General features: G+C 47.8%; 1 long non-coding RNA gene across 2 annotated transcripts in view; it reads left to right on the top strand.

Annotated features, from left to right (window-relative positions):
• The window catches only part of LOC103664476, a 62,367-nt gene that overhangs the window by 4,438 nt on the left and 42,716 nt on the right, over positions 1–15,213 (top strand). For both annotated transcript variants that reach the window (XR_569032.2, XR_005834818.1), the window contains exons 2-3: positions 4,610–4,752; positions 6,519–6,618. This is a non-coding gene — a long non-coding RNA (uncharacterized LOC103664476). The remainder of the gene's footprint in view (positions 1–4,609; positions 4,753–6,518; positions 6,619–15,213) is intronic.

Genomic DNA, 15,213 nt, shown 5'->3' with positions numbered 1-15,213 from the left:
TTCAGCAGGGAGTCTGGCTGAATGGGCCCTCCTCACTTTAAGACCCAACCAGTGGCAGGAACAATGAGGCAGGACTGCCTGGGCTTCTTTGGCTGATGCTCTGTACCCACGTTTTCCTCTCTGATTCACCAGTTAAGTTCAGCTAAACACTTAGTGAGTAGTGTTTTGTGGGGAGGATATTTGGGTTAGACTTTGAGAGGTAGGAGAGGATATTGACAAGTAGAGGTAAGGAAAAGAGAGAGGGCATCACAGCAGAGAGGACCAGCGGGAGTAAATGAATGGATGAGACACGGTGGGATTTGTATCAGGAATAGGAGTTTCTCAGTTTGGTGTTAAAGCGGGAGGTAATTGGCGAGCGCATCTGGGGCCCCGCTGTCAAGGCCTTTGGGACAGAACTGTGCTCACCATAGAAGATCTTGTTTTCTCTGTGATGGTATTTAAGGGTGGGGCTCCAGCACGCCCTTAGACTAGATTCGCCTTTGGAATTCGGAAACGTGGAAGGCCCAGCGCTGATGTGCAGGAGAAGGTGGAAGAGAGGAACGGGAAGTAATTAGTAGAATCCTGATTTGGTTTGCCATGCCCTGTAGAGGTGTTCTTGCTCGGGTGTGAGCAGGTGGGGCGGTGGAGGATAGAACAGCCCTTAGGTGATGAGGCAGTGATGTGTAGGTTGGGACAGGCTGTCTAGTTCAGGCTTTCTGTGAGTTCCAGAGCCTGAGTGGAAAACGTGGCTTCCACGTGGAGAGCTCCTCCTACTGCACACCCCGCCCCCTCGGGGGCTGCCTGTCTGGGCTGATGGCACCACCTTATGGTCAGAGAGGGAACTGTCTGACCACATAGTGGACTCTTCCTGACTCTAGGGCCTGGGGCACTAATATTGGGTCTCCTACCCTCTTTTCAGTTTCCTTGGCAAATCAATTCATGCAGTCTCCTCATAACAACTGCTTTAGTTGCCTCCTCAAGGAAATCTCTTTTATTTATTTTATTTTTTAATTATTCTTTTTATTATTATATTATGTTAGTCACCATACAGTACATCCTTAGTTTTTGATGCAGTGTTCCATGATTCATTGTTTGCGTATAACACCCAGTGCTCCATGCAATACGTGCCCTCCTTACTACCCTTCACTGGGCTAGCCCATCCCCCCACCTCCTCCCCTGTGAAACCCTGTTTGTTTCCCAGAGTCTATAGTCTCTCATGGTTCATCTCCCCCTCTGCTCCCCCCCTTCATTTTTTCCCTTCCTTCTCCTAATGTCTTCCCGGCTATAAGGAAATCTCTTTTCAGCTTTTTGCTTTTCCTCCCCCATGCTTTGCTATCCTGCTGTGTGAGCCCCAAATCTACCCTCATCCTGGCTTCTTCGGCATCATGCCTGTATGAAGGAAAATGTGGGCAGACACAATAGCAAACTGCTGCTATCAGCCTCCAACATTCTTGAAAGCAGAAGTCTGTCCCTAGAAAGTCTCCATCTTTCCCCTTGTCTTCTTTCATTGAAGTGGTTGTTAAATTAGATAAACTTCAGGATAAAGGAGACTATGTCTTCAATATTTGGGTTTGTTAGTGCTACTACAAAATTGCTTTCTGCTAGTTTTTACTGTAAAAGTACAGGGCTTCAACAGTGTTATGAGTTAAGGCTTTTGTGGGGCTGGCTTGGAAACCTCACCATTGTTTATAATGTTATTTACCGAAGGAAAATAAATTCTGAGTTCCCCAAACAACCAACTCCCAAAGATTTGGAACGCATCACTTTTGTGAATTGGACATTTCCTCTGTGTCATAGATTAATAGTCAAAGTGTATTCATGGATTGACTGGAAACACGAAAAATGAAAAAGGGTTTTTAAAAAACCCCAAGAGAATAGGAACATTGTCTCCCTCACCATTAATTCATTTACTGGAAAGAATATAAAGCAGTACACATCGGGTGTCTGATCGTGGTCTGAGTTTTGTTGGTGCCTTGCTCTGAAGCCTGAATAGTATTCCGGAAGTCCTCTCTGTTTTCCTTGGGTCATCAGTTTTGCTTCCTCATTGTGTGCCAAGACGAACTCCAGGAGAAAATGTCCCAGGCGAGGGGCTGCTTAGCCTCCATGGGGGCCACTGACGGAACCCACACTGTTGGAGAACTGCGTAGCTCTCGTGGCTGGTTTCAACGTTGGTCTGAGAACTGGTGGATTTCAAGTGGGTGAGGAAAGAGTCTTTTTGTGGGGTGCCTTTCCAGTGGGCTAGATTTTGAAAGTCTTCGTGAAATAATCAAATCTGTAAATATGATATAACTGTCAGTGTATAGTCAGGGTCCATTGGACCTAGTTTTGGTTTCTCAGTTTTTTTTTCCCTTTGGCAGTTCTAACTATTTGTAAAGGTTCATGTTTCGTGACTTTTGTTCTTTTTAAAGAAATCTTCCAAATATCAAAGAAAACATTTACTTTTTAACAAAAACAGAATAAGACTCATTCTCTTTTGAATTTACCATATGGGACCATCAGAGCCATTTATAAACCTAAGGTACTTCATGGGATCTTAGTGATCTTATATTTCTTATATGTTGAAAGACTTTCTATTTTATTATCCTAGGAATTATTTCATCAGTACTCATCAATTATTGCTAATTGTTTTATGCTAAAAACACTAAAATATTAAGAAAACAGAAGAGTGAGAGAATCACCACCTAGAAGGGTGATTCGACAGTGAAATAAACCATCACTACTGCGTCATCTGTTTTCTTATTACATTCCTTAGCGTATTACATCATCTCGCAAGAAGGTATAGAAGATGGAAGACACCATTTTCGTTTCTTTCACTGCATCCAGTTGAGAATCCAGAATCTTTCGTTTCCTATACAAGATGGTAAAGAGAAGAAAATGGACAAAAGAAAATGTTTTATCATAGTCAGACACATCAGAAGGGACAGCAGTGCTGTTGGCTCTAATAATGCTCATGAAATTGCTTTTATAAGCAAAATCTCAGACTATGAGTCTTACAAGATAACAATCTGGATGAATTTTTCTCAAACTTCTGAATCGATGAATAAACAGTATCTTTCCGAGGACAAAGAGAAACTATGATATTCTCATCCAGTTAGTCATTCGTCAGGAATGATTTCATCACCCAATATTTTGCAACAAGAACCTGGACCATCCTGTTTTGCTCAAAGTATAGGAGCCAATATTCTTTTTACCTCTTGTGGTGTTTGGTTACCAGAATGTCCCTGATACAGTTTGCAGGGAACAAATGATGAAGTCAGATGTGTTTACAAAGGCAATCAAAAGGAAATAGATGATATAGAAATGGAAAAAAAATATTGGACTAGTTCTTGCTGGTGTTTATACACATAGAAGTGCTTTGCAAGTTTGGAAAAAAGAAGATGCTCGTCTCTTTAGCAAACTTATGAGCCACCAGAGGTTTGAAAAGTAACTGGTTTTGTCACGCAGGTGCAAGAAGAACCAGAAATAGTGATAAGGTAGAACTTACTGGAGATGTACTTGAGATCTGGAATCAGTACTGAGAGGACGGATCTGTCCCAGGTTCCCGCATGACAGCTGATGAGCAGTTAGTTGCGTATAGAGGACATTGTACATTTTGAGTTTATTTACCTTCAAAGTCAAGAAAAAGGGAATGAAAATTTGCTTTATTTATTTATTAAAAGATTTAATTATTTATTTGACAGAGAGAGACAGCCAGCGAGAGAGGGAACACAAGCAGGGGGAGTGGGAGAGAAAGAAGCAGGCTCCCAGCAGAGGAGCCTGATGCGGGGCTCGATCCCAGAACACCGGGATCACGCCCTGATCTGAAGGCAGACGCTTAATGACTGAGCCACCCAGGCACCCCGAAAATTTGCTATATATAAACCATTAAATTTTGTAATAAAGTTTTATTAAAAAATTTTTTTTTGAGAGAGCGAGAGTGCACATGCGCTGGGGGGGGGAAGGGCAGAGGGAGAATCCCAAGCAGGCTCTACACCCAGCATGGAGCCTGATAAGGGCTTCAGTCTCACAACCCTGAGATCATGACCTGAGCCCCCATCAAGAGTTGGACGCTTAACCAGCTGAGCCACCCAGGCTCCCCAGATTTTGTAATAAAGTTTTAAACACTATCCCTTTATTATTATTTCCATAAATTACTCATAAAAATAAAAAGGCTCCATTGGACACTGATGGTAAGTGATGCTGACAATTTTTTCCTGGTGTACTGGGGGTTAAGGTCACCGAGGCAAAATATTAATAACAAAAATTAAGTAAACCCCCCGGTAGTAGTGTCCGTCCACTCCCAGCCATTTCCCTATCCCATCTTCCCATACATGCTCACCATTAAGGACTGATGGTTGTTTTAAAGCAGGTGATTTGAATGAGAGACATTGTCATATAGCCTCTCAGGTGATTCTCCCCTTTAGTGGAACTTAGTGCTTTTCAAAGTTCAATGGGGATAAGAATTACTGTACGGGACGCATAACGTGGATACTGTATTTTAATGTATGGTGTACAGGACTTTTAAGATTAATTTTGACCACTGAAGGCTTTCACTTTGAAACCTTTAGAACCTGATTGTCTTAGTCTCTCGGGGCTGCTGTAGGAGAATACCATCGACTGTGTTACTTACAAGCAGACATTTCTTTCTCAGTTCTGGAGGCTGGAAGTCTGAGATCTGGGTGCCAGCGTGGTTGGGGTCCTGGTGAGAGCCTGCTTCCTGGTTATAGCTGCATATGGCTTTCTTGGAGTGTGCCTCAGGAGAGAGAGAGAGAGAACGAGAGCACGAGCGAGCAGGTAAGTTATAAGCTGGATGGTTTGGTGTGGCTGGGCAGGATGGTGTTCGTGGAGGAGAGGACTCACAATTGTGCGTTGACCAGGCCTAGAGCCCAAGGGCCTGAGGTGTCTGCCTTCAGCAAGTAACCAAAAGCCCGATGCAAAAGTCTTTAGCAACAGAGGCCAGCACATTACCCCCCATTCCAGGAAGTCCTGGGGTGTGGGGCTAGTGTGGGTGCAGCAGATGGATTGAAGGGGGAGACTGCTGAGGAAGGAACACGCTGAGAAATCAAGTGGCAAATTAGAGACAGAAAGGAAGAGGTGATTTTGAGAAGCTTGTAGGGACAAACTGGCAAGATGACCAGCTTGTGCACGTGAGGAGTAAGTGGGGAAAGTGATGGAAGTTTAGGCCTCTCTTACCATTCCCTCCTGCACCTGCACCCCTGTCCCTCCCCAGCTTCTCAGTCAGTGCCTTCACCACTGTTTCTGGTTGCTCCAGCAACACCCACCCCCCACCAGGAGTCGTCTTTGATATGAAGATAAGTCTTTTCCTCCTTCTTTCATGCTTCTTTGTGGAATTTACCACAGACTCTTACTCCTGACTGCAAAATCCTTGTGCTTCCATTCACCTCCCTCCATTGCTACCACCCGGGTCATCTTTGTCTTGTATCCTGCTGTGGGATTGACCAGTTGGTCTTCTGCTTCTCCTTTTGCTCACCAGCACTCTCTCCAGTCCAAATTCTCTGCACTGTAGCCAGATTGAAGAAAAACCAAACCAAACCAACCAACAAAAATAAACCCCAGACCAAATCATAGCACTCAGTTGCTTAACTCTAGAAGCCTCCTTAGAATCAGTTCCACACTCCTGACCATGGGCTGGACGGCACTGCAAAATCTGGCCCTGCTGGTTTTGGAGGCCTTCTGGGAGCCTCTCTCACCCTTCCTCATTCCCTTCCAGCACCTTCTTTTTCTATATTGCAAATAGGCCAACCTCTTCCCTGCCTTAGGGCCTTCATGCAGGCTGTTCCCACAGATCAAGGGCTTTGCCCAGTTATTACCTTGTTTATTTACTTAAATTGTTTGTTGTGTCCTATTCTTTCTCCCACTCAAAATGAATTATAAGTGCCCTGAAGGAGATGTTGTCTGCCATGGTCAAAGTTCAGTCCTTAGCACCTGCTTGAGTCCCTAACTCACAGCAGATTAAGTGTGTTGTCTGGTGTGTGTGTGTATGTGTGATTATTGGGTGACAAAATGCCTCCTGGTTCCATTAGCAGAACTGGGACTTAGGGAGGGGAAGCCCAGGTTGGTGGGGAGGGGTGAGTTGAAGGATTAGTGGGTATCCTTCCAACTTTTGTGGCATTTCATAGTTCATCCAAGGCCCTGATCCTATACTGCTTTGTGCTGGAATTATTCGTAGGTTGAAAGTGCTTTCATACATATCGCTCCTTTAAACCTCTCTATAAACCTTGGGAGGGATAGAATTATTATTCCCATTTTACTGATGAAAATCTCAAGCTCAGAGATTCTTGCCCAAGACACACACAGCTGGAAAGGTCCCAGTCCAGAATTGGACATGAGTATTCAAGCTCCCAATTCTTTGTATTTTATTATCGTCCTGGAAGTCATAACCCACTTCTCCGTCCCTTCCGGTGAACAATAAGGGTTTTGGACCATATTGCAAAACACTTTCATTTTGATGCTGGTCAAAGTGATTTTGGTTATCTTGATGGTCAAGGAATTCAGTACCTATGTATAGATATGTAACACTTCGTATCTGTTCTCCCTAGGATCTTAAAACCTTGAAGAAGGCAGAACAACTGGGAAGAGAAAGAAGTAAAAGAGAGAAAAAATAAAAACCTCAAAGCAAGGAGATGGAAAGGAACAAAGGTAAGATTATAATCTAAAAGGAAGCCAAAGAATATTTTCCAAAACTTCTTGTTTTTTTGGCAAGGTTGCAAACTAAGGAAAAGGGTAACAAGATGAATTAGCCCGAAGCAAGACGGCTGATAATTGGTGAGAAAAAAGGGAGAAAAGCGCCCCCCAGACAGAGGACAGGAGAGGCAGGCCGGAGGGGGGAGGGGGCAACTCTGTGAGCAGCATGTGTTTGCTATCACCAACTGCGTGATGTTCATTGTAGGCCTGGCCTGTGGGGCCCGTTTAGGAGAGACAGAAAGAGGAAGGTGTTGGGCCCTTGGTGTCAGTTAGCTGATGGCAGAGATGAAGAATAAGGAGAGTTAATCTATGGGGTGTGCAGGTGGGGAATACCTTCTGGGTGGGTGGGGAGGGCAGGGGCTTTGGATCAAGATGCTATGAGGGTCCCATCTCAGCTTGATACTGATTAGCTGTGTGACTGAGGCCAGGTTACTTAGCCTCTCTGAACTTCAGTCTGTTGAACATAAGCTGAGGGATAATACCATGTACTTCAAAAGGTTGTTGTAGGATTAAATGAGATAGTGTGTCACAATGCCTTGCTCTGCCTGGCACCTGGCAGGCACTGAATAGCCATTGTTTCCCCCAATGTTCAAAGTAGGAGACGGTGGCCAATCTCTGACCCACATTCGAGTCTCTGTAGAAACTGTGACCTTCTGTTGCTTTGGGTACCCTGAGATCCTCAGAAGGCAGGAAACAGAGTTGGGGAGCTGTCCCCTCCTCCCACCTTGGTTCAAGTGGCTGCATCTAGATATGAGATTGGGGTGGGTTTCACCTGGGGGCAGCTGTGTGGGTAGTTTTTATTCGCGGGTTACTGTGTGCAGTAACTTCTCACATTTGCTTTTTAAAAATGCCTTAATGGACTGCTATAGTAGAGGGAGAAAAATCTTTCATTCGTATGTGTATGTCATTCAAATGGTATTTTTAAAGATTTATTTTTGTGTGTTCACGATGTTCTTGAATAATGTTTCCATAAGTACGGTCAAAGATAAAACTTGCACGGTGCGCAAAATCTGGTCATGCATATTTTAGAGTGTGACCGTCTTTTGGCCAGCCTCGGGCTCCATTTGCCGAGCTCTTCACTGGCCATGTTTCCTCAGGAGGGCTTGCTTGAGCTGGCTCGCCGGACCAGGAAACTTCTGAACACAGGCTAAGCTGATGGCGGTGTCGTCCCTCTCCCCTTTCCCGCCAAGAGCCCTGCTCTCTGACTGAACTGGTGGAGGCCAGACTCTTGTTTCCTAGTCATTTGTTCGACAGACATCTGATGAACGTCTCTGATGTGCCAGGTGCTGTGCTGGGCTCTGTGGGAGGTAGTGGTGGATAAGACGGGCAAGGTCGCTGGTCTCATGCAGCAAAGGAAGTAATGAGAAGCTACAGCGTCTGAGAGCCTATGTCAGGGAGGGTGGTCTGGGATGACCTCCCTGCAGAGGGACTGTTTTTTGAATGACACAAAAAACTTGAATGATACAAAACGACCGCCATGGGAGGGTCAGGAGAGGCTGCTTCCAGGCAGAAGCAGGTAAGTACAAGGCCTTGAGGTTGGCATTCAGTTTGGCTAGCTCACCGAACTGAAAAGAGGCCAGTGTGGCTGGAGCCTAGTGAGTGATGTCTGGAGAGAGGCAGGAGATGAGTACTTTGGGGCCCATGGCCAGGGTAAGGAGAATGCATGTCTTAGTTAGCTCAGGCTGCCACAACAAGATACCATATACTGGGCAGCTTAACCACCAGACACGTATTTTCTCCCAGTTCTGGAGACTGGAAGTCTGAGTTCAGGCAGCCAGCATGGTTGGGTTGAGAGCACGTTTCCTGGCTTGCTGATGGCTGTCTTCTTGCTGTGTCCTCACGTGGTAGAGAAAGAACGAGAAGAAGCTCTCCGGTGTCTGTTCTTATAAGGGCACCAATCCCATCCTGAAGGCCCCACCCACACGACCTCACCTCACCCCAAGTACCTCCCAAAGGCCTCACCTCCGGGCGCCTTCACAGGGCACCAAAAGGCACCCAAAGGTGTCAACTCTCAAGATTTAGAGGAAAACGCAGCAGTTGTGAATGCCTGCCTCTGTTCCTGCTCAGTCATGCTCTGCTCTCCGGATTCCTGAGTCAGCTTCAGATTGCAAAGGAAGACAAGTCTCTCACAGACTGAGCAGCCTTAGGAGTTGGAGAGCGGGGAGCACCCCCTCAGGAAAGCAGAGAATTGGTGGAAGCTGGCTAGCGAATGGCCTTCAGTCAGGCCTGACCAGACAGAGCCGAGGTTCCCTGCGTCACCCGAGAAGAGCCTTCCGTGCGGGCTCAGGGCAGCCCGGGAAATGACTCCTTGGTGTCCCTCCTTTTCTCACGCTCTTAGAAGCTCCAGCCTCTGGTGGCTTTCTCTGCCGTCAGGACGGCACCAGGGGCCCAAAGTGACTTCCTGGGAGCCAGGTGGTGAGGTCATCATGGAAGGAATGTGTCAGGGCTCTTTTGTTCTGAAGTGGATCTCTGTCCCTCCTGAGCCCCGCCTCTGGCATCACCCCAACCAGTCCTGGGGTCCTTTTTCTTGTCGCTGCTGCCACCGCTGTCCATCTGCTTCCCTTCTGTACAGACTGTTTTGCTTCAGTCTGTAGCAGTTTCTGCACATGGAGACCTGTTCTTTCCAACAAGTGAACGATAAGCTTCCTCAAGTCGGGTTCCTTCTGCGTGATGCTACAGTCCTGGACGCGCCAGCAGCTCTTGGTAAACATTTGTCTGTTGAATCACTTGGGGATTCTGACCCGTCCTCTATTAACCAAGGACCAAGGTGGGTCTGTGGCTGGGTCTGCATTTAAGCAATTTATGTCAGGATCACCAGCCATCAGTCGTTAGCTTATCCCCTCTGTGGTTTTTCGCCAGGCGTGCATTCCACCATGCAATTCCTTGCTTTCTACTTTCCTTTAAATTGGCGCATGTTTTTCCCCGACAAAATGAATTTCAGCAGAAAACCTGATAGCATGACTGTGTGTGAAAACTACTATCGCTTCCCATAAATAAAAGGTGATTGTAAAAAGAAATCCAAATCTCTGAAATAGAAAGCACGTGTTTCCTGCCCCGTGAATCATCTCAAGGAGTCTAGTAATCTGCACATCACACTTCGGGGGAATTGTGATTTATATGACAGGGGAGGATGCATTTAGGAAAATGACAGCCATCCCTGCACATACTTCTGGATCTCGGGCACCTTCCCGTCCCATGCACTGTGGGCATGACAGCCGGGGACTGCCACGTGCCACGAGTTGCACAGGGAGGCAGTGGGTGACCAGTGAGCAGTACTTTGGTGCCATTCTCCTGTCTTTGGAGACCCCCTGCTCCTTGACCTTCTGCCCCGCTGCAGGCTCCTCCTGGGGCTAGGACTCAGTCCTCTTCCTCCATTAGCTGCTCGTCCTGAGAACAGCTGTGGAGGACGGCAGAGGAGGGGGATGGGAGGGGACCGGAAGGGGAGGGGGAGGAGGTAGGAGTGGGTGCAATGGGAAGGGGAACTGGCTGTGGAGCAAAGGCTGATCAGTAGCTGCAGGAGAGGGCAGGATGCGGGGGTCGGAAAGGGGAGGGGAGGGGCTGAGAGGTGCGCCTCGCAGCGGGAAAGTGGTTTTGGCAGAGAACCAGGAGACAGTGAAGTGTGTATTTGTCCCTTGAGCCTCCAGTCGCTGGCTGGGTGGACGAGCACAAAAGCAGCACTTTATTCTTCCACTGCAATATGTAACCCTCTGTAGGATGAAAGATTTTAAGAGGAAAAGGCAAGGCACGAGTGTAAAAGTAGTATGATTATTATTTGGGTAATGACTTTCATTCTCTCTGCGTTCGATGTTTGCACTTGGCTTAAGGGCCAGTTTGGATCAAATGACACAGCAGATTGTCCCTAAGCCTCCAGATTCTAAGTCGGCTGTGTCCTGACTCACCGTAGATGCAAAGACTCAGAGGTGACAGGGACCTTGGTGGGGAGCCTCTCCCCAGAGCCCCTTGACCATGCCACTCCCAGCATGTCTGACCTCCCCAGAATCTGAACGTAAGTCTGGTGAGGGGGCTTCCTAGCAGGCGACCCCCTAGCTTCACAGGGCACGTGTAGCATCGTGCAGGCTGCTGATGCCCAAAGCTGCAGCCTCTGCCCTCTGAGCTCTGGGCTTCTCTGCAGACATCATCCTGGTTTGGGACCAATTTTTGCGAGGATGTTGGGAACCAGTGTGCCTGGGGGAGGACCTGGAGGAGGCATTGCTGGCTTTTTCCACCTCTACATCAGGTTGCTCCTAGGGTTGACCCATGCCGGTTTGCCTCCCGATGGGCAAACCAGCCACTATATATATATATGCTTATGGCCTGCATTGGAGTCCTGAATTTATCTCCTTGCTTTATGGTTTCATACAAGTCATTTCACCCTTCACACCTCAGTTGACTAGTTTGAATCCCAGCTTTGCCCCTTGCTAGCTGTGCGACTTCGGGCAAGTTGTTAACCTCTCTGTTCCTCCATTTCTCTGTCTGGAAAATGGTGGTAATAACCATACCTCTCTCTTAGGGTCGTGATGATCAAGAGACTTGACGTGTGCGAGTCTGTAGAGCCCTGAGAGCCGTGTCTGGTGGGCAGGAAGCACTGTGTGGAAGTGCGAGCCGTTGACATCATCTGGGGGTGCTGTCTCCACTGCCCAGTCACACTGGGCAGGTGCCCGAAGTGTTTGCTGGTGTCTGCCTGCTGATACTATGGCCACACTGGCCTTCCATTCTTGCTCTGAGCCTGGGCCTCTGATATCCTGATGCATGTGGATCATCTGATTTGCACCTGCCCCCTCCCCTCCTTTAACACCCTCAGGCACAAGACTGTGTCCCCCCACCCAGTCCTCTTGTCTTCCCTCCACCATCACCTCCCTCACCCTTTCTCCCAGTTTACTCCCTGTTATCTATTTCCCCACTTTCAGTAATACCCCTGATCCCATTCTATGCAGTGTCCAGGTGTTAACTGGACCCCAGAAGGGCTGGATCCTCCAGAAAGAGTCTTCTAGGCTATGTCTCTGTGTCAGTCCCTCCTTGACTGTATGTCCTCATGCCCTTGGCTGCAGACTTTCTCTCACACTTCCCCTGAGGGGCCGGCTCATCTGTAGTCCAGGGTCACTCCTGGCCCCTCGGTCACTGTGCCGCTTCTCCACGTTTAAGGCCTTTTCCGAGGACACCCTGGTCCTCCCCGCAGCCCTCACCTCTCCCCTCCCCTGTGTGGCCTGGCTGGTGTGTGTTGACGATCCGGTTCTGTCCCCTTGGTTTCTGGTGCTCGGTTGGATCCACTCTTTGAGACTCATCTCTCTGGCCTTTTTTCTTTTCAGTCTCTCCCTCTGAGACGCCACCAGTTACCACGGTTTTGGTGGTTTTCTGCGCTGCGTGTGGCTGTGTGTTGCCGGTGTTCCGAGTCACTGTACCCTCAAAACGTGGTGACCCAGACTCCTCGTCCTGCCCTCTGCTCTGCCTCCTCCTGATTTTGCCCCTGCTGCGGGCCTACCTCACCGCCCCCCGCCCCCCAAACCGCGCTTCTCAGTGTCCCCAGCCATCCCCAGGCTCCAGCCAGCTGGTGCTGCAACCTTGAACAAACCCCGGGGCCAGGCCCAGGCCCAGGTCCTCTTAGCGAGAGTCCAAAGTCCTGCCCCTGCTGACTCCCAGATAGCACTCCCGCTTTGCAGCCCCTGCGTTCAGCTCGCTGTCTTCAGCGCTCTGTCATGCCATCGTCTCCTGGGCCAGCCTGCCTCTGTGCCCCTCGTCCTGCTCTTCCTTGCTCCTGATCCAATGCCTCTTGTCAGGTTAGCTTTACGGATTAGCCCTTGGCCAGGTCACAGTACCCAGTCTTGACTCAAACGTTGATCTTAGTGTTGCTGCGATGGTATTTTGTAGCTGTGGTTAACATCTGCACTTAGTGGCCATTAAGTAAAGAATATTACCCTTGAAGTTGTGTGTCTGTGGGGGGGCTTGAAGTCACCCGAAGGCTGTAGGAGCAAAACTGAGGTCTTGTAGGGAAGGAATTCTGCTTCGAGACTCTGGCATCGACGCCTGTGTGTTTCCAGCCTGCTGGCCCCTCCGAGAGTTCAGCTGTACCAGCTCCCCATGACCACACGAGCCAGTTCCTCCCAAGAAATCAGTGCGTGTGCATGTGTGTCTGTGAATTTAGATACACACATATATCTGTGTGCATGTATGAGCAGTCTCGAGTTGTCCTCGGTTTCGCTTTCCATGGCTTCCGTTACTTTCGGTCAACTGTGGTCTGGAAGCAGATGACCCTCCCTCCCATGTGTCATCAGAAGGTGGGGAGCAGCCTTCCGCTATGTCTCAAGGCCTGCGTCACTCACCCATGTCATCTCCTCTTGCAGGCGTTGTCATCTCATATCTTCACAAGAAGCGAAGTATAGTACAGTATTTTGAGAGAGAGAGAGACCACGTTTGCATGACTTTATCATAGTATGTTGTTACAGTTGTTCTGTTTTATTAGTATTGTTGTTTGTCTTTTACCATCTCCAGTTTATAAAGTAAACATTATCATAGGCATGTGCACGCAGGAAAAACATAGTGTATACAGGGTTTAATACCACCAGCAGTGTCCGCATCCGCAGGGGGTCTTGGAATTTAACTGCTGTGGATGAGGGGACTTGCGTATATCCACATGTATGTATGTATTACGGGCTCTGTTTCTCCGGAGATCCCTTACGTAGCCCCTCCGGCATGGCCCAAGCCTCACTTTCTGGAATCCTTCTCTGAGTACCCAGCCTCCGGGAGCTGCGCCCTCCTTCCATGTCTCTCGTGCAGTGATTGTCGGGATGTCCCCTTGACTTGGCTCCCATGGTGTCTGGTGGGGTTACGTAGCTTTAAGGTTGTGTACCCATTTCATATTCGTACTTCTCTGGAGCTCCCTCAGCTCCCAGGGAGAACTGGGCACATAGTAGGTGGTTACCAGATATTTGCTGGCTGAATGCATGTGGTGGGACTCGGCAGTAAGTTGGGGATTATAAACACTTCCCTGGATTCGCAGGGGGAGAATCAAGAGTATCTAGCCCAAGGTCATACTTCAAAGAGTTGGCTTATTCTTTTCGTGTTTGAGGCCTAAGGCTCTAAAATATACCTTAACTACATTTCTTTCCCCTTGTTCTCCCTCTCCCTGCCCAGCATGGTTTCCAGAACATAAAATACAAGTTCAGACATGGCAGAGGAGACCAGAACATGAAATTCCTGAGCTTTCAGATGGTTATTTGGTTGGTAGACACAGCTCGATTGTTGTTGTGCTTGGTAGAACTATGTCTTGCTCATGGTGGGATATTCTGGGATGTGTCTCCTAAGTGGCCATCCCTTGGGTATCTTCAAGTAGTTCCAAGTGGAAAACCACACAAGTGCCCATATAAATGCAGACAGCTGAGTGGACTTCAGACTAGTGGCATCCTTGGGACCCGGAGGCCAGCCTCCACCATGTAGGCTGGCCCCTTCTGTGTCCCTGGCGATGCTTTACCCCATGACCTGGCAACCACGGTGAACATTCACTCAAGAGGTTCCTGCCGTGAGCTAGGGAGCTTTTCAGTTTTAACAAAAGCCAAGGCCTTCCTGGAATTTTCTTTTTAAAGTCCCAGTACATAACCCTGCTTTACCTCTACTGGGACTTTTTGGAATTGACAGCGCTTTCTCTTTTAACCAAAAACACCACTCTTCTTGGTGGGCGAGGCGGAGTTAATGAGCACAAGGAAGGCATTGCAAATGAGTTTTGAAATGGCTAAAATTCCTTTTATTTTGTCGTTTTTATGGAAAGGTCAAATAGTTGAAAAAAAAAATGTCCTCGATGGGGAGTTATACTTAGGGTTTACAAAAAAGCACACTTTTTTGATAAAATATGAACTGTTTGAAAGATTTATAAGAGTCTAAAATCCTGCATAGCCCTTCAGAATTTGAAGCAGCAGGAAACCACTGTGATATTTTTAAAACAAGTATTTATAAAAGTAATTGGGTACTCTTGATGTGGAATAAGGAGGAAAAAAACTGCTAAGGAAGCTATATTGGACTTGACATAAAAGCGAGGTATGTAATTTGGGAGCAGAACGAAGGGCGAGGAACGTGTTCGCACAGTACCTGCCGGCCAGTCTCGCTCAGAGGAGCTGGAGGCAGCAACGAGTGCGGCTGCCCCCCGGCGCGGGGAGAGAGGGCGGCTCTGCGGGGCCTGCGGGCAGCGCCAGGTAGAGCAGCTCACTGCTGAAACCCCAGTTTAAAACTCCGAGGCCCTCTGAAACTGATGACATGCAAACAGGACAGAAAACACATGTTTCTGAGAACATTTTGGTTAAAATTAAAAATGTGGCAGAAACAGTGCCAATAATTTACTCGAGAATATCTGAACCAGATGCTGCTAGCCCGTAATTCCGAGTAATTTGCCAAAATTATGTATTTACTTTAATCCCAGAGATGAAGCTAAAATATGCATGGTTTTTGTTATTTGTGATGCAAAAAAAGAAAAAAAATCTGAGGGGACTTCAGCACATATTGGAGAGAGAACGAGAAATGGACAGGATGTCTTGAGCTGTGGCTCCAACCTGCTCGAGGTTAAGC

Source organism: Ursus maritimus, unplaced genomic scaffold, assembly GCF_017311325.1.
Source record: "Ursus maritimus isolate PB19 unplaced genomic scaffold, ASM1731132v1 scaffold_15, whole genome shotgun sequence".
In the NCBI taxonomy this organism is placed as follows: domain Eukaryota; kingdom Metazoa; phylum Chordata; class Mammalia; order Carnivora; family Ursidae; genus Ursus; species Ursus maritimus.
The sequence above is the reverse complement of the archived record's forward strand: the minus strand, read 5'-3'. Positions and strand labels throughout refer to the sequence as shown.